Source organism: Bombus pyrosoma, linkage group LG9 (assembly GCF_014825855.1).
Source record: "Bombus pyrosoma isolate SC7728 linkage group LG9, ASM1482585v1, whole genome shotgun sequence".
In the NCBI taxonomy this organism is placed as follows: domain Eukaryota; kingdom Metazoa; phylum Arthropoda; class Insecta; order Hymenoptera; family Apidae; genus Bombus; species Bombus pyrosoma.
The window spans coordinates 8,946,040-8,959,967 of record NC_057778.1 but is presented as its reverse complement, the minus strand read 5'-3'; the positions used below and the strand labels follow the sequence as shown (position 1 = coordinate 8,959,967).

Here is a 13,928-nt window from a genome sequence, read left to right as displayed (position 1 = left end):
CATACGACTCTATCGAGGAACGCCCCAACGACATTCGTTCAATGGTATCTGGCAAGATTTCGTATCTGAGACACGATGACATCGATGCTATTGCCTCCTGTGCGCAGATATCATCTCTGGCTGCAGATATTATCGTCGCCAGGGTAGAAAATCGACGTGCTGGCGAACAAAGGGAAGGCTTAATGGTCTAGTAACCTCGACACCTCGACGACTTCTCCACCCTTCCCTCCTATTTTTTTACAACACAACCCTCGATATTGCGCTCGTAGCATTAAAAAAATCCACAAAAGAGAATAGCGATATTTACTGGACCGAACTTTACTATGAAATATTGCGAATGTCTCCTATCTCTCGGTAAAAATCTTGCAAAATAAACGCTCCTCGTACCTCCAAATTTATAAACAGATAAATAATGCAAAGAGAGAAAAAGCAAATTCTTTATCTAAAAATAATTCAAATTTATGCAGAAGTCTGAATTAGAATCGTTTCGATCACTTTGGCAATGTCATAGCGTTAATCTTTCAAACCGAATCAATTTCTTCAAGGTGTGACGACTAATTATAGAGATTCTTGGAATTCTAAAGACCGTGGGCCTAAATTCTCGCGAACCAGAAATACGGCGACACAGTGGCAAAAAAATGAGATCCAGCGAAAAGAAGTTGCTAGTTAGTCGCGGAGCGACTTAATTGCTTAACGACTCGGATTATGCAAATAACGCGTCGGTCTGCCCACGCTCGTACAACCCGTTTGTCCCGTGGATTATGGCGTTGAAACGTTGCTACCGCGTCACAAACAGTGGAAAGCTGGAATTTCCAAATGACACCAGCCAAGAGCGCTTTTCGTTGATGCATTTCGGAAGCAACGCATTTTGCAAGTTTAAATACGTTCGTCCGTTATATCATCTCGTATCGTTGTGTTGTTTTATATGGTAGTGACGTTAAATCGTTTAAAAATACGGATAAACGTATGCTAAATTATCGTTTATAATCTTCGTTGAACGTCAGCAGGGATATCGTATAAATCGTATTTTTGATCAAACGACGACAAAATCCAAGTAACATTTTGTCTTTGTCGTTATGAGATTAAAATACTTTTACTCGAGATATCAGATAATTTTTATAAAAATAACGTTGACCCACCTAGAGAAGAAGATGCTCGAAATCTTCACGCGCTTTGAAAATTTCTCTTCCCTCTCTGAATTCAAATGTCTTATTTCGATTCTATCATCTTATTGAAATATTTTTTCGTATGAAAACAATCATAAATTTCTAAATTTCGCCCCGAAAATTTCCCCTCCGATGCCACGCGTTATATTTAAATATTTTACTTCGACCACTGCTTCCAATATCTTTTCATACGAAAACGATAATAAATAAAAGGACGACGATAAAAATACTGCTCAACTTTTCTCGATCTTCCCCCGAGGCTATACTTTTTAAAATTACGCTAAATAGTATAATGTAATAATATTTGACTACGCTGTATTGCCTTATATATTACAATATTTTATTACTTAATAAAAATGATCATAGGCCATTAAGAAAGATAGCAATGACTTGGCCTCTCTATTATATCCTAAAGATAATATCGCGTGTTTGAACGTCGTTTACGATCTTCCTAAGGTCCCGGCGAGTCAGCAATGCGATTTTTATTCACTTTTCAGACGCGCTTTTTCCCCGGGACGGACAGAGATTGAGCTGTAAAAACCGGACTCGCCTCCGCGCCCTATAAATCTGCCACACGTCGAGCAAGTAAAAATGCGTCTGCCTATAAATACTCGTACGCTACGATGACTTCAAATGGATCGTTTCGGCCTGGTCCTTTAGCCACCCACCGTTCCACGCGTCGTCTCTTTGACTTTCGTGTTTGTCTACGTTTATTGCGATTAAACAAGCAATTGGACCGTTGATGATCCACGAAATTATTATGCCAAGTGTAAATCATATATCGTTTACCATGTCTACTAGGTTTGCGTTAATTCAAACATTATTTTTCCTTCGAAGGAACGTGTAGAGGATTGTTTGATTCAGTTGTTATTTAAATACAACTCAATCAACAACATGATTCCAATTGTCGTTTAGCTCATGTGTCGCTACGAATGTAAGACAATTGCGTGAAAATTAGATATTTTCTATATTAATTTTTATGAAGAGAAAAACCTACAGGAGAAAAGGCAAGATACGTTTAATTATGCTATGGAAGATTTCCTCACACAGGATGCTAATATTGGATTGGCAAACCAATAATTATAAACAATAAAGAAACGGATATTTTTTTACTGTATTTACCTACATTTCTTTCGATTCGTTCTTTTTTCTTTTTAATAAAGTGGCAAATAAAATGGTATTTTTTAAAAATAATTTTCATTAAGAAAGAAAAGAAAAATATTTGTATAAGTATACAGTCATAATCAAGAGGTTTTCTAAATTTTTTAATCGTTTTGTGATCGCTGAACTTGGTAAGGAATAAACTCACAAGGGATTGGTTAATTTGACTGCCCTCGATTTATTTCTTTCTACCACGATGAACTTCATTAAGAGAAGTAACAGTGTGGAAAATTGAGGAAAGATCCAGCCATTATGATACATCTAGTGGCATCTACAAAGGTCTACGGAAGTTACTGTAGCTTGACCCCATATCCGCTGATACTTTTAACGACTTAAAACAAGGGAACAGAATTATCGAAGGGCGACCTCGACTTTCGTAATGAAAACTGCTTAAAGAATTCTTTCCTCCTACCATTCTCTTCCTTCCATTTCCTATACCAGTTTAATAAATCAAGTAAAAAAATTCTTCCCACGACTCTCTACGATTATTAACTTTTTATTTAAATTCGTGGCCGAGCAAGCGCCGTGACTAAGTTTTATAAAATAAATTTCTCCTTTCTTTGTTTCTTTGCGAATTTGTCCATCACTTTCGCGCCACTTTCTACGTAATGAAGCGACAATGAAATTTTCCAACCAAAATGTTATTGTAGCTATTAAAGACTTTATTGCCGCGCATCTAAAGAAGTCAGAGCTGTCGGGAATGTTATGGTGGATTCAGGCCCACACAAAAATTGTCTAATAGTACTTTCATGGTAGGCAGGTAACGTAACAACCGCGTTCTCTTAAACTTCTAAAACCTTGGTGCAACGCCTCGTTCGTCCATAATGTAAAAGTGGCGGCCTTTGAGCCAGTCTTTTCATTAACCAAAGGCGGAAATCTTTGAGGCAGGAAGTAAGCGTTTTCTTATGAACTTGGTCCAGAGGCTTTTAACGTGCTGCCACGTTTTATCGCTGGTCAAAGTTATAATTCCTTAACGTGGCAGTATATTAATCTTACCAGAGAAAAGATATAGCCCAACGTCTAATTTCCTTGCGTCAAAGGAGAAAAGGTAAGAAACGTAAAAGACTCGATTACGCGGGAAAAGGAACTTTTTCCATTTGACGCAGTGACACGAATGGAAGTTTTATGAGCGTTAAAAATTCAAACCAAAAATTACGTATAATTCTAAAGGATGGTACGATATCTATTGGTATAAAATAAAAATAAAAACTCGAACTCCCGCTTCCCTCCAAACGGCCATTTCCTTTCTCATTTAATCGAAGACAGATATAGAAATCTTCCAACTTCTAAAAATGTGTTTCCATTAAATCCACTGAAAATCCATTGGAATAAATAAAAACGGAAGAAAAGAATCCTTTCGGGAAATTGATATGTTCGTCGATGTTCGTAATAAGTGCAAAATAGCGAACAGTTAACGCAAAAATAAGCGACGTTTGTTGAAAAATAAGCCTCGATGCAGCAACCGTTCTTAAAAATAAACGTAAAGCTGATGATGAGAAAGGCGAGCATTTAGAAACGAAGGAACTTCGAATGTTCTTCCTCTACTGTCCAATTATGGCGTTCGCGTTGTACGAATCAAAGTTTAATTTACATTTATGCATAGTTTCGGCTTGACCGGAAACCGCAACGTCCGCCGGCATCCGGCACGCGTTGTCGTCCAGTTTTCGAGGGACGAAATAGTGAAAACGATGAGATCATTCGTGTTTGCTCCAGTGAATCATCGTCTGGCCCGGCAACGACCACTGGCTGCTGTGGCCAGGTTTCACGAACACAATATGCCATGAATTTCATGAATTCGGCCATGTATAACTGGCTCTGTGAATTAATTTTCTTTGATAAAGAGGATGTTCACAAACGTAGCACGATCTGCAAAAATGTCCACATCGCGAAAAATGAATTTAAACGGAGCAGGTGGAACAACGTCGTAAGTTGGAAATTCGGCTGTACCAGTTTTCTTTGAAACAGCGATCGATCTTTCAAACTTCGCTCGTCACTCCACTCTGATCTCCTTAAAAACCCAAGGTCTGCGACTTGTCTGAAGGAGCAGAAAGAAAGACGAAGATTATGCGTGCGCGAGAAACCGTATCGATCACGTCGTTCGAGTCAGAAAGTGGCTGCGGGGGTGAAAAACAAGTAAAGAAGGGGGCCAGCGTAATTCCTGCTCTCTTTGAATTCTTCCATCGAGCGGAACGAAGACCGTGTTATAGACACTTTATCGGGTTAGAACAAGATGAAACAAGGAGGAAGGAAGAGTGGCGCGTTTATTGAACGCGTTATATCTCGAGGAAGCGGATATAAAAATAAAGTAGGGAAAGAAAGGGCGAGAAAGTCGGAGTGAAACGATAATGGTAAACGTTAATAACGCAGCGATGGTTTGGCGCGCGTGTGAAGCAGGATGGAAATGAGCCATGTGAAGAAACTACGGCAAAGAGGATTGATCGTTTATATCGTTTTATATAGTAACACGTTATATAATAATAATCGACGAATTGGCAAGCGATATCGTCGATGTTGCAAAACCATTCGATTCGCAGAAAAGTTTCAAACGATAGAAGAATCGTATTGTACGAAAAATTTAATTCGGCATCACAGGAAAGTTATTATACTGCGATGAATTTTTATTGGTTACAGAGAAGCTCTAAATGATAAAAAATATTCTTCGCGTCGCGGCAAAATTCTTCTATTTTGCGTTACGGAAAAGCTCTATTAGACCGTAGGGAAATAGTTTAGTATATCGCAGGAACACTCTAAACGACAGAACACGACAGAACTGTACGGTGGAAAAATTGAATTCTGTATCGTAGGGAACTGATACTAAACACGTAGAAAAATTTCTTGTGTATATCAGAGAGAAAAGTTCTCTCGGGAGGAGAACTTTACCTTTCGGTCGAATTGGTTCTGTACTGTTCACAGTCCTCCGGATGGCGGCACGAAAGGAAGCTACAGGAGCATGGACCGCGTAGCATGTGTTCGTATCACCTGCCCTGCAGTTGCCAACCGAGTTGCAGCTGCACGCGTGCAACGATACACGGGCACAAAGAGAGGCCCAGGAATCCGGCCGTGGTTTCGGTATGTAACCGGAATGCAAGGGGAAACCAGGGAAAAAGGAAGACGAGGAACCGACGAAAGAATCGAGCGAGATTATCGTGCGCCAGAACGAGCTTTCTTCTTTTCTGCACGGTGGTTAATCTACCGCGAATCTACCGAAACGAGAAAACGTCTCTGACTCTAAAGATTTCAACTTCCAACTCGAGTTCCTCCAGATATGGAAGAAACGGGCGAGAAAAAGTTCTGTGACGTAGAAGAAGCTTGAAATCGTTGAGTTCAATTAGGTAAATTAGATACGAACAGATGTGTGCTACTGTTATAAACAAAGTGTTTATTTATGGGAGACTCGATGGTATAAAGATGTAGGAAATGCTCAAAATATAATACGTTCGTTGAAAGCTGCTAAATATTAGGTTGTCCGAAAAGTTTCTTTCGTTTTATAAGACGATAATAGACGAACAACAATTTCTGTTTTATATTATTTTATTGAATTAGGTATGATCCATTTCGTTCTATTTCTATTATTATGTTCGTGCATAATTCAATAAATTAATATAAAACGAAAAACATTTCGCGTCTATTATTTCCTTATAAAACGAAAGAACTTTTCGGACCATCTAATATATACGAAAATAAGTCAAAAATATAGAATGGAACCTTTTCGTTCGAAGTTTCCTTTTTGGGAAAATCGAATATAAACTATCTCTCTTCTCTAATTTATTTTTAGTGGCTGATAATTATTCGAACCATTGATCTTTGTACATTCAAAAATCACGATATCTTACATCAAGAAACACGTAGAACATCTTCGAACATGTTGCGACTTAATTTTCGAATTGTTACAAATCTAATCATTTTCGTTAATACACCAAGCCTACATCCTCGCGAAATTTACCTAATACGTTAGAAGTGGAAAATATTAATTTCAACGGTGGTTCGTGTAACGAGTGCAATTTTTTATCAATTCTACGAGCGTAGTTGAATTAATGCGAAAAGCAGTCTATCGGACACGATATCTAAAATCAGACCAGGCGAACCAACCAAGCGAAAAAATGGCTTTTCGCGCAAGAACGTGACAATACACGGGCAAAAGTCGTATTGAAAAGGTTCGGTCGAGGACCTACCTGAGCAAGCAAGGTAGCATTCTTCGGCCAGTGCAACCCACGCGCCTCGTTTGCTATATCAAAGAGGCCGATGTTTTACGTGCACCCACCAACATCAGGGTGTTTCCTCCGACGCGACTTGCGTGCGTCTGCACGGCGTCTACAGTGTCGTCAAATATCTCACGGTGGCATCTTTCTACTTCTTCCCCTTTTTCCCCTTTTTCCATCGATCTTCCTTATTTCGTGAGTCGACATATTTCCGTAGTCGACGTTTGTTTAATAACAATAATATTTAAATAGGAAAAGTATAGAAGCGCATATTGTGAAAATAATAATATATACATCATTGCAACTTTTTATAATATCCAACTTAAATTTAGCTATAGTCTACTGATTCCATAAAACGATAATAACCGAATTATTAATTCATCATAAATGCACGCTTTCGTCCGATATTCAAATACTATTTTTACTGCTATTACCACAAATTAAACTAAAGTATCTGAATATTTATGAACAAATTACAAATAGACGCTTACATTGCGCAAACTTCTATTCCAACGAACGTCGTGGCAAGAGACCAGCTGCGACCTGCTTAGAAAAATATTGAACAAAAAGGTCTGAGATTACGCGTTCGTAACAAGATGAAAATTATTTGAAACTCGTGCGTGCACAGTGCGCGTATGATCGCGATTGATGGAGCGCGCCAGCCTCGTTTTCCACGATGCAATTTCAAGCACGCATTCGCATATCTTTGCTGAGTATCGACGCGCGTTAACATACAGCCAATTATAGCTGAAGCTCGATTGCAACGTCCACAGAGGGAAATTCTCCGATTATTCGGCAATAATCGAGAAGTAATTGCCGATCTAAATTCGGCAACGTTTTAAAATCCGAGAACCGACTATACAAATTCGAATCGATTGTAACAGCGACGCTTTGAAATATTGGATCCGCTAATGGGATCGGTATTTATGTCTGTGGGAGAAATTGCTGTTCTAGTTTCGACCGTATTAGAAATAGAGGAAGAGAAATTTTGGAAATTATATTATAGCAGATGGTTGAAACTGTCGGAGAAAGATTGGAAAAAGCGTAGGTTGCAAGCGTAGAATGTAGAAATATTACGAGCCTGATTAGACGAGCATAATTAAATTGCAGATTTGTAGACGGCAAGATCGATTGGTAGCCGCATCAGGGCGTGTAAATAATTTCCCGGTGCAGCAAGTATCACGCTGAATAAACGCGGACACGCGGTTCACGTTGATATTTGCACCTGTACAAATATGCACTTTCAATCGGCAATCAGCGAATCGTGTAAAACGTAGTGCACACGTTCGAATGGACAGGGAACTCTTAGACTTCGACGTAGAAAAAGAAGGGGAAAGGAAGGGGAAAGAGGGGGGGAAAAGAGTCAAAGTTTCATAGAAAAGTCGGAATCGGTAACTTTATGGAAATCGCGAACTTGTACAAAGCGGCTAGCCAAGTTTAAAAAAATTCTCGGAATTTTGAACAAATATTTCTAATTGTTAACGAAAACATAAATGTATTTACGTAGACTATTTTTATTTTGATAAAAAATTCTCACCATAAAAATGCAGTTATTTTGTTGGCAACTAAGTGATTGCGGATTTTGTCATTAGGTGGTATTGACAAAATCCCCAATCCCCTTAGTTGCCAACCCAATATATTACATTGTAGGATAAATATTCAATATGCTAGTTATTTATTTATTATGCTCGAATTGAAGAAATATTCAACCCAACGACAACGATTCGATATTAAAACTGGCTATATGGAGTAGTTTAACATTAAAACTATCACATCAATCAAATTGACTGGTTTTACAATTTTATTTTAAAATTCCTACTTCAGTTTTTTCCGCAACGATAACTAAAAGAATAATATAATGAATTTCATATTGTTTCTTATGTATTCAAACTGAAAATAATTTCGTATCAAGGCTACTTGTACCAATACCAGTGAAAATGACTGGTACTTGTCAAAGTGTAAAACGGTTCTGCAATCTGTTTATCGAAGCCCAATTAACCAGTTTCTTCGTTTTCTACAACTTCCCACACGTTTTTCAAATTTTTACCGCGTATCATTCGATACGATGATATCAGATATCAGGAAAATTCCGGATCGGTCGCTAGATCGCTATATGCTAACGCTAGAAATACCACAGCAGACAAAATGACTGGTTCTACAATTTTATAAATGTGTCAATCCTCGTTTAGAGATTATGGCCACAGATGGATTAATAATACCAAAAATACATAACATGGAATTGCTTCTGTATTAAAGTAATAAATCAATAAATATAAAAATATTCTATTACGTATTTTTTAAAGACTAATAATTTTGACTGGTTTTTCGTAGAAATAGCTTCGCGTTAACTATCGGTAGTTCTAGCGTTAAAAGATCACAAATCGATGCAAGAAATGATAATAATACTCGCTAAATCATACAGTAATGTTATAATCGCAACCTTTTATTCTTTCGTACATTCTATCTCTCGAAATATAAAATATTTCTATTCCATTTACTTAGCAGTCTGCGTAGCCAACAATTTTTCCCCTTTTACGAAAGGTAACGTCGTAAAAATTGATGTAGCAATAAAATGTCAACTGGCACGCTAACGAAATTGCAAAAACACGGGCAAGGTGAAATAGTAGCGATCAGCAGACATATTTCGAGTGGCAAAGGGTTAACAAAGCGACAAATTACGATCAGAATCGAAACTGGTTTCACGAAAGGAGAAACTGGCTCGTTTTATTTTCTCGCTGGCCATTCGGCAAAATTGTTCACTACCTCGTTAATTATCTGGCAAACTACGGCAATCGGCGGGCATAATCGAGAACTCGATGGTCCACCGATTAATATGCGCTATGCGGTACGCGTGAAATACGATAATGATCGCGGCCGTTTCGCGATCCACGGCGATTCATTAATATTGATCGAATTCAATTTTCATCGATCAACGTCCCGAGCTACGTCTCCATCCCGCAGGGCAGCCTCTACGCTGCCCGTTTTTCGTATCGACCCATCGTCGTAAGGCAATCGCAATCGAAAGAAAAAAAAAAGAGGAAGAAAGAAAGAAAAGAAAAAAGAACAGAAATTGTGACGTTAAAAAAAAAAGCGGAAAACGACGCATGAATATTACAGACTTTTTGTTGATCCAACGTTTCCTCGTCCCCTTTTTTCTTGTCGCTTTTCACTTTGATCTTACCTTGGAAGAGACGGATGAAACTAGTTAGTGATTTTTATGTCGACTGCTTCGAGGTAGGTATATAAATACTCACCTGCAGGAACAAGAAAATTAGAAAGACGAGAATAGCGGGAAACAGGTGGAATTTGATTTCCGAGTTTAGTTAACGAGGACTTGGAACTTTACGAGATGTATATTTGGTGGAATGGTTTTACAAGAATTTTTAAGAGACACAGCGTGGAAATCTGTTACGAAATAACTGTCTTTGTGCTGGGATAAATATTAACGTTTCGTTTTAATATCTTCACTAACGAAGCGAGATCGATCCGTAATTCTAAACGATCGAAGCATGCTCGTAAAGTTACTCGATTTTGTATGGGAACCATTACTGACGTTTTACAGTGGTTCATATCGGTTAATATCAGATATTATAGAGAATTGTAAACGATCAAACGAAATTATGTAGAATTTATAAAGAAAGCAAAAAGGACTTAACGAACATGTGGGGAGCCAAAAGTTTCGGTAGATTTACACAGATTACATAGACTCACATAGACACGTGGAAAATGATCATGGAAATTTTATCTTAAAAAACGACGTTCCATATGCGTTGGTTTAATAAACTCCTGGAAAGAATTACTCGGATATTTACAAGATATTTGAGATTTTGAGTCGTACTTTTAATCGTGTTCCACTCACAATCTAATTTCGATGTTCGTTAATAGCGGACAGATCGGTAATTAGCGAGACGCGATTAGCTGATGGCCGATCTGAGCCGCAGTTATTGTCCCGACCGCAAATTAATTGGCTGGGTCCGCAAACTCGACCATGATCGACAGCGATTCAATTCCCCTAATTATCAAGTCTACAAATTGACGTAATTATATGTCCATGATACAGCGACACAAGGGCATCTTTAAAATGTCAGAATAGATTCACGCACGAATTAACGCGTGTTCTTAATAAATTTCTCGAAAATCGTAAGTCCGGTCAAAAACATTTCTTAAACGATATTCTCCGTAAATTCCGAAAAATTTCTTAAAACACCAACTTTCCAAAGATATTTCACAACGATTTCTCGACATTCCCCAATGACCGTCGTTCTTTCTCCTACAGCTGTGATACGTCGAAATAAAATCGAAAATAAAGTACGAAACGACTTCTCGCCGAAGGAAGAAAGTGACCATTGGTCGAAAGAAGAAGGACAAGAGCGAAAAGGAAGAAAAGAAAGGAAAAGGGTGATATAGCAAGAAGAACAGGAACGGTGGCGTGAAACGGTGGTAGAGTGGCGCCAGCCAGCAGCTACCTTTTTTCCTTATGTCGTAAGAACGCTCGCTTCGTCTCGCCTTTTCCAATGTTTCTCTCCTCTCTCTTCCCTCTAAGTCTACCTTTCGTGTCTTTCGTTCACTCAGCATTCACTCTCCCACGATTCTTTTTTATGCCCGTTGAAACTTTTGCACGCGATGTTACCAAGTCGAAGGAATGCCGAAGCGTGACAACAGGCTGGCATAGACGAATCGACGAAGATCGATCTGAGCAAGATCGACGAAGAGATCGATGAAATAACGCATATTTCGTAGTCGTCTACGAAAGATAGAAATCGAACGCTATGAATCGTGAATCGATATAGGACGCTAATTAATAAGCAGCGAATCGTAAAATATTCCATAGCAAAGCGCCCGATATGGAAACGCTACTACGGTTGATGTATCATTTAAAATACAGTCCTTCGGGGATTTCGATACTGTTTTCGCTGCTTATCCGTAACTATTAAAGCTGGACAGAATTTCATGAAAATTTGTTCGAATAAATTCAGATAAAATTAGCTCAAAGATCGACGACGAGAGTCATATAACGTTTTGGCTTGGCAACTTCCAAGCTCCTCTTTGATATTTTTATAACAGGAAATTGTGTACGTTTGTTGAAATGATCATGAAATAACGACTATTCATCATCTGCAATTTTAGAGGAAGTTCATATATAATAATCAATGGTGTAAGATATCGTTGCACAGTGTGGTCTATCGTTGACACTTAGTTGGATAGCCAGGATATCAGTACTTCAATATTTTTATAACAGGAAATTGTGTACGTTTATTGAAATGATCATGAAATAACTGTTCACCATCTGGAATTTTAAAGGAAATTCATATATAATAATCAATGGTGTAAGATATTGTTGCACAGTCTGGTCTATCGTTGACACTTAATTGGATAGTCAGGATATCAGTACTTCAATAACTTTATAACAGGAAATTGTGTACGTTTGTTAAAATGATCGTGAAATAACAACTATGCACCATCTGAAATTTTGAAGGAAATTCATATATAATAATCAATGGCGTAAGATATTGTTGCACAGTCTGGTCTATCGTTGACACTTAATTGGATAGCCAGGATACCAATACTTCAATATTTTTATAACAGAAAATTGTGTACGTTTGTTGAAATGATCATGAAATAACTGTTCACCATCTGGAATTTTAAAGGAAATTCATATGTAATAATCAATGGCGTAAGATATTGTTGCACAGTCTGGTTTATCGTTGACACTTAATTGGATAGCCAGGATACCACGTGTATACAGGCTGAAAATCCTCGAGGTTGTGCTAATTATTCTCCCATCCGATGTTTCCACCGCGATCGCTCCAAGTAGTTAGCGTACGCTAACTATTGTTCAACGCACACTCGACGATAGCATATACGTAGATGGGTACATAAGCAAAGGCAACAATACATAGAGACACGTGTAACAAACGTGTCTGACAAGGTACTCCAGGTTGCTCGTTTCGCATCGTGAAATTCATACAGGTGTTTCCAACCTTTCCCCTCTCTGCTCTTCCCTTATTTATAAATATTACCATTCAGGCCGTGTTACGAGTATTTATTCGCGTTGAGTATTTTTTAACAATAAAATATCGTATGATTGTTAAACGAATATGCTTTAGAAAATCAATGAATGTAATTAGTTTTTTCCCTCGCGAAATAAATAAATAAAAATAAAAATCATTGTAGTTTAAAACTATCTTCCGACTAAATTTCCATTTAGGTTTCTTAACATCGACCCCATTACTTTGTAGGATATCGAGTTTGTACGTTTCGATCTCGAAATTCCAAGGAAAACAGAAACCTTCGAAATTCGAAACGAAACTTTGAATTCGATATTTCTTTTCGATCTACTACACATTTGATTGTACAATTTTTTTCAAATTTATTTGACGACAGATATTCTTCCATTTCTAATTGTTTTATTATGTTACGTTCAATTCTAAAAATTTTTTCCAATTCCTGCCACTCCGATCATTCTTTCACGTTCGATCGAATCGTGCGTTTAATCATCGATAAATTCACGTGTCGACATCGTGGTTTTTTCCCCGGTCCGCCGAACGATTTCGAGAGATGAAACTGACACGACATAATAATAATCGACGGAGAGATTCGCAATCCGTCACGCGATTTACGAGCACGCTCGGCGCGAATATCAGAACGGGACGACGCGACGGATCTCTTTAATTGATTTAATTCTGGAGGGCCTTCATGACATGGCTGGAAACCAAGTGACAGGGTCAAGCGGCACTCTAGCCGCGGACCTCGAGTGCCATCAAACGATCGCGCTTTGATATTCGTGCCACGACGAATCGCGACACATCGGCCGCAATTTATGCCACTTCATCGACGGAACCCTTTTTTTTCTCCGTTCCCACCGTGGTTCTCTTCGGCCGGTATTATGTACGCGTGTTTTCTTTGGAGATTAACACGTTCATTGCGCACGGCACGAAGCCGAATTCTCCACTCGTGTGTTTCTACCGCAAACGTAATTTCAAATTTTACTAAAATAATACGTCTGTGGAAACTATTCTTAAAATAATCCTTCTACTCCTCATAAAATAGACTTTCTGAATTAATTTTATGAAGAATCGAAATAAATTGGCTATGAGACGACTACAGGGACAAGATCGCAATAATCGAAAGATTTTAGTAATTTGCATATCGCTATGCTTTGTATTGTGTTGGCAACTAAGTGAACACCGAACTCGAGCTGGTAATGTAATACAGCATCCAAGTTATACTCGTATTCCAAAAGTGTAATTAGGCTGTCCCAAAAGTTCCTTTCGTTTTTTTTTAAGGAAATAATAGATGCACAACATTTTTTCATACTATTTCATCGAATGATGTTCCAATAGAACAAAATGGTAACGAACTAGCTTCAAGTAAAAACGTTATGAGACATTTATGAACGAAA

The 13,928-nt window shown here is 38.1% G+C and overlaps 1 protein-coding gene across 2 annotated transcripts in view; it reads right to left on the bottom strand.

Annotated features, from left to right (window-relative positions):
• LOC122571015 (glypican-4) overlaps positions 1-13,928 on the bottom strand; it is a 128,654-nt gene that overhangs the window by 38,494 nt on the left and 76,232 nt on the right. The window lies entirely within an intron of this gene.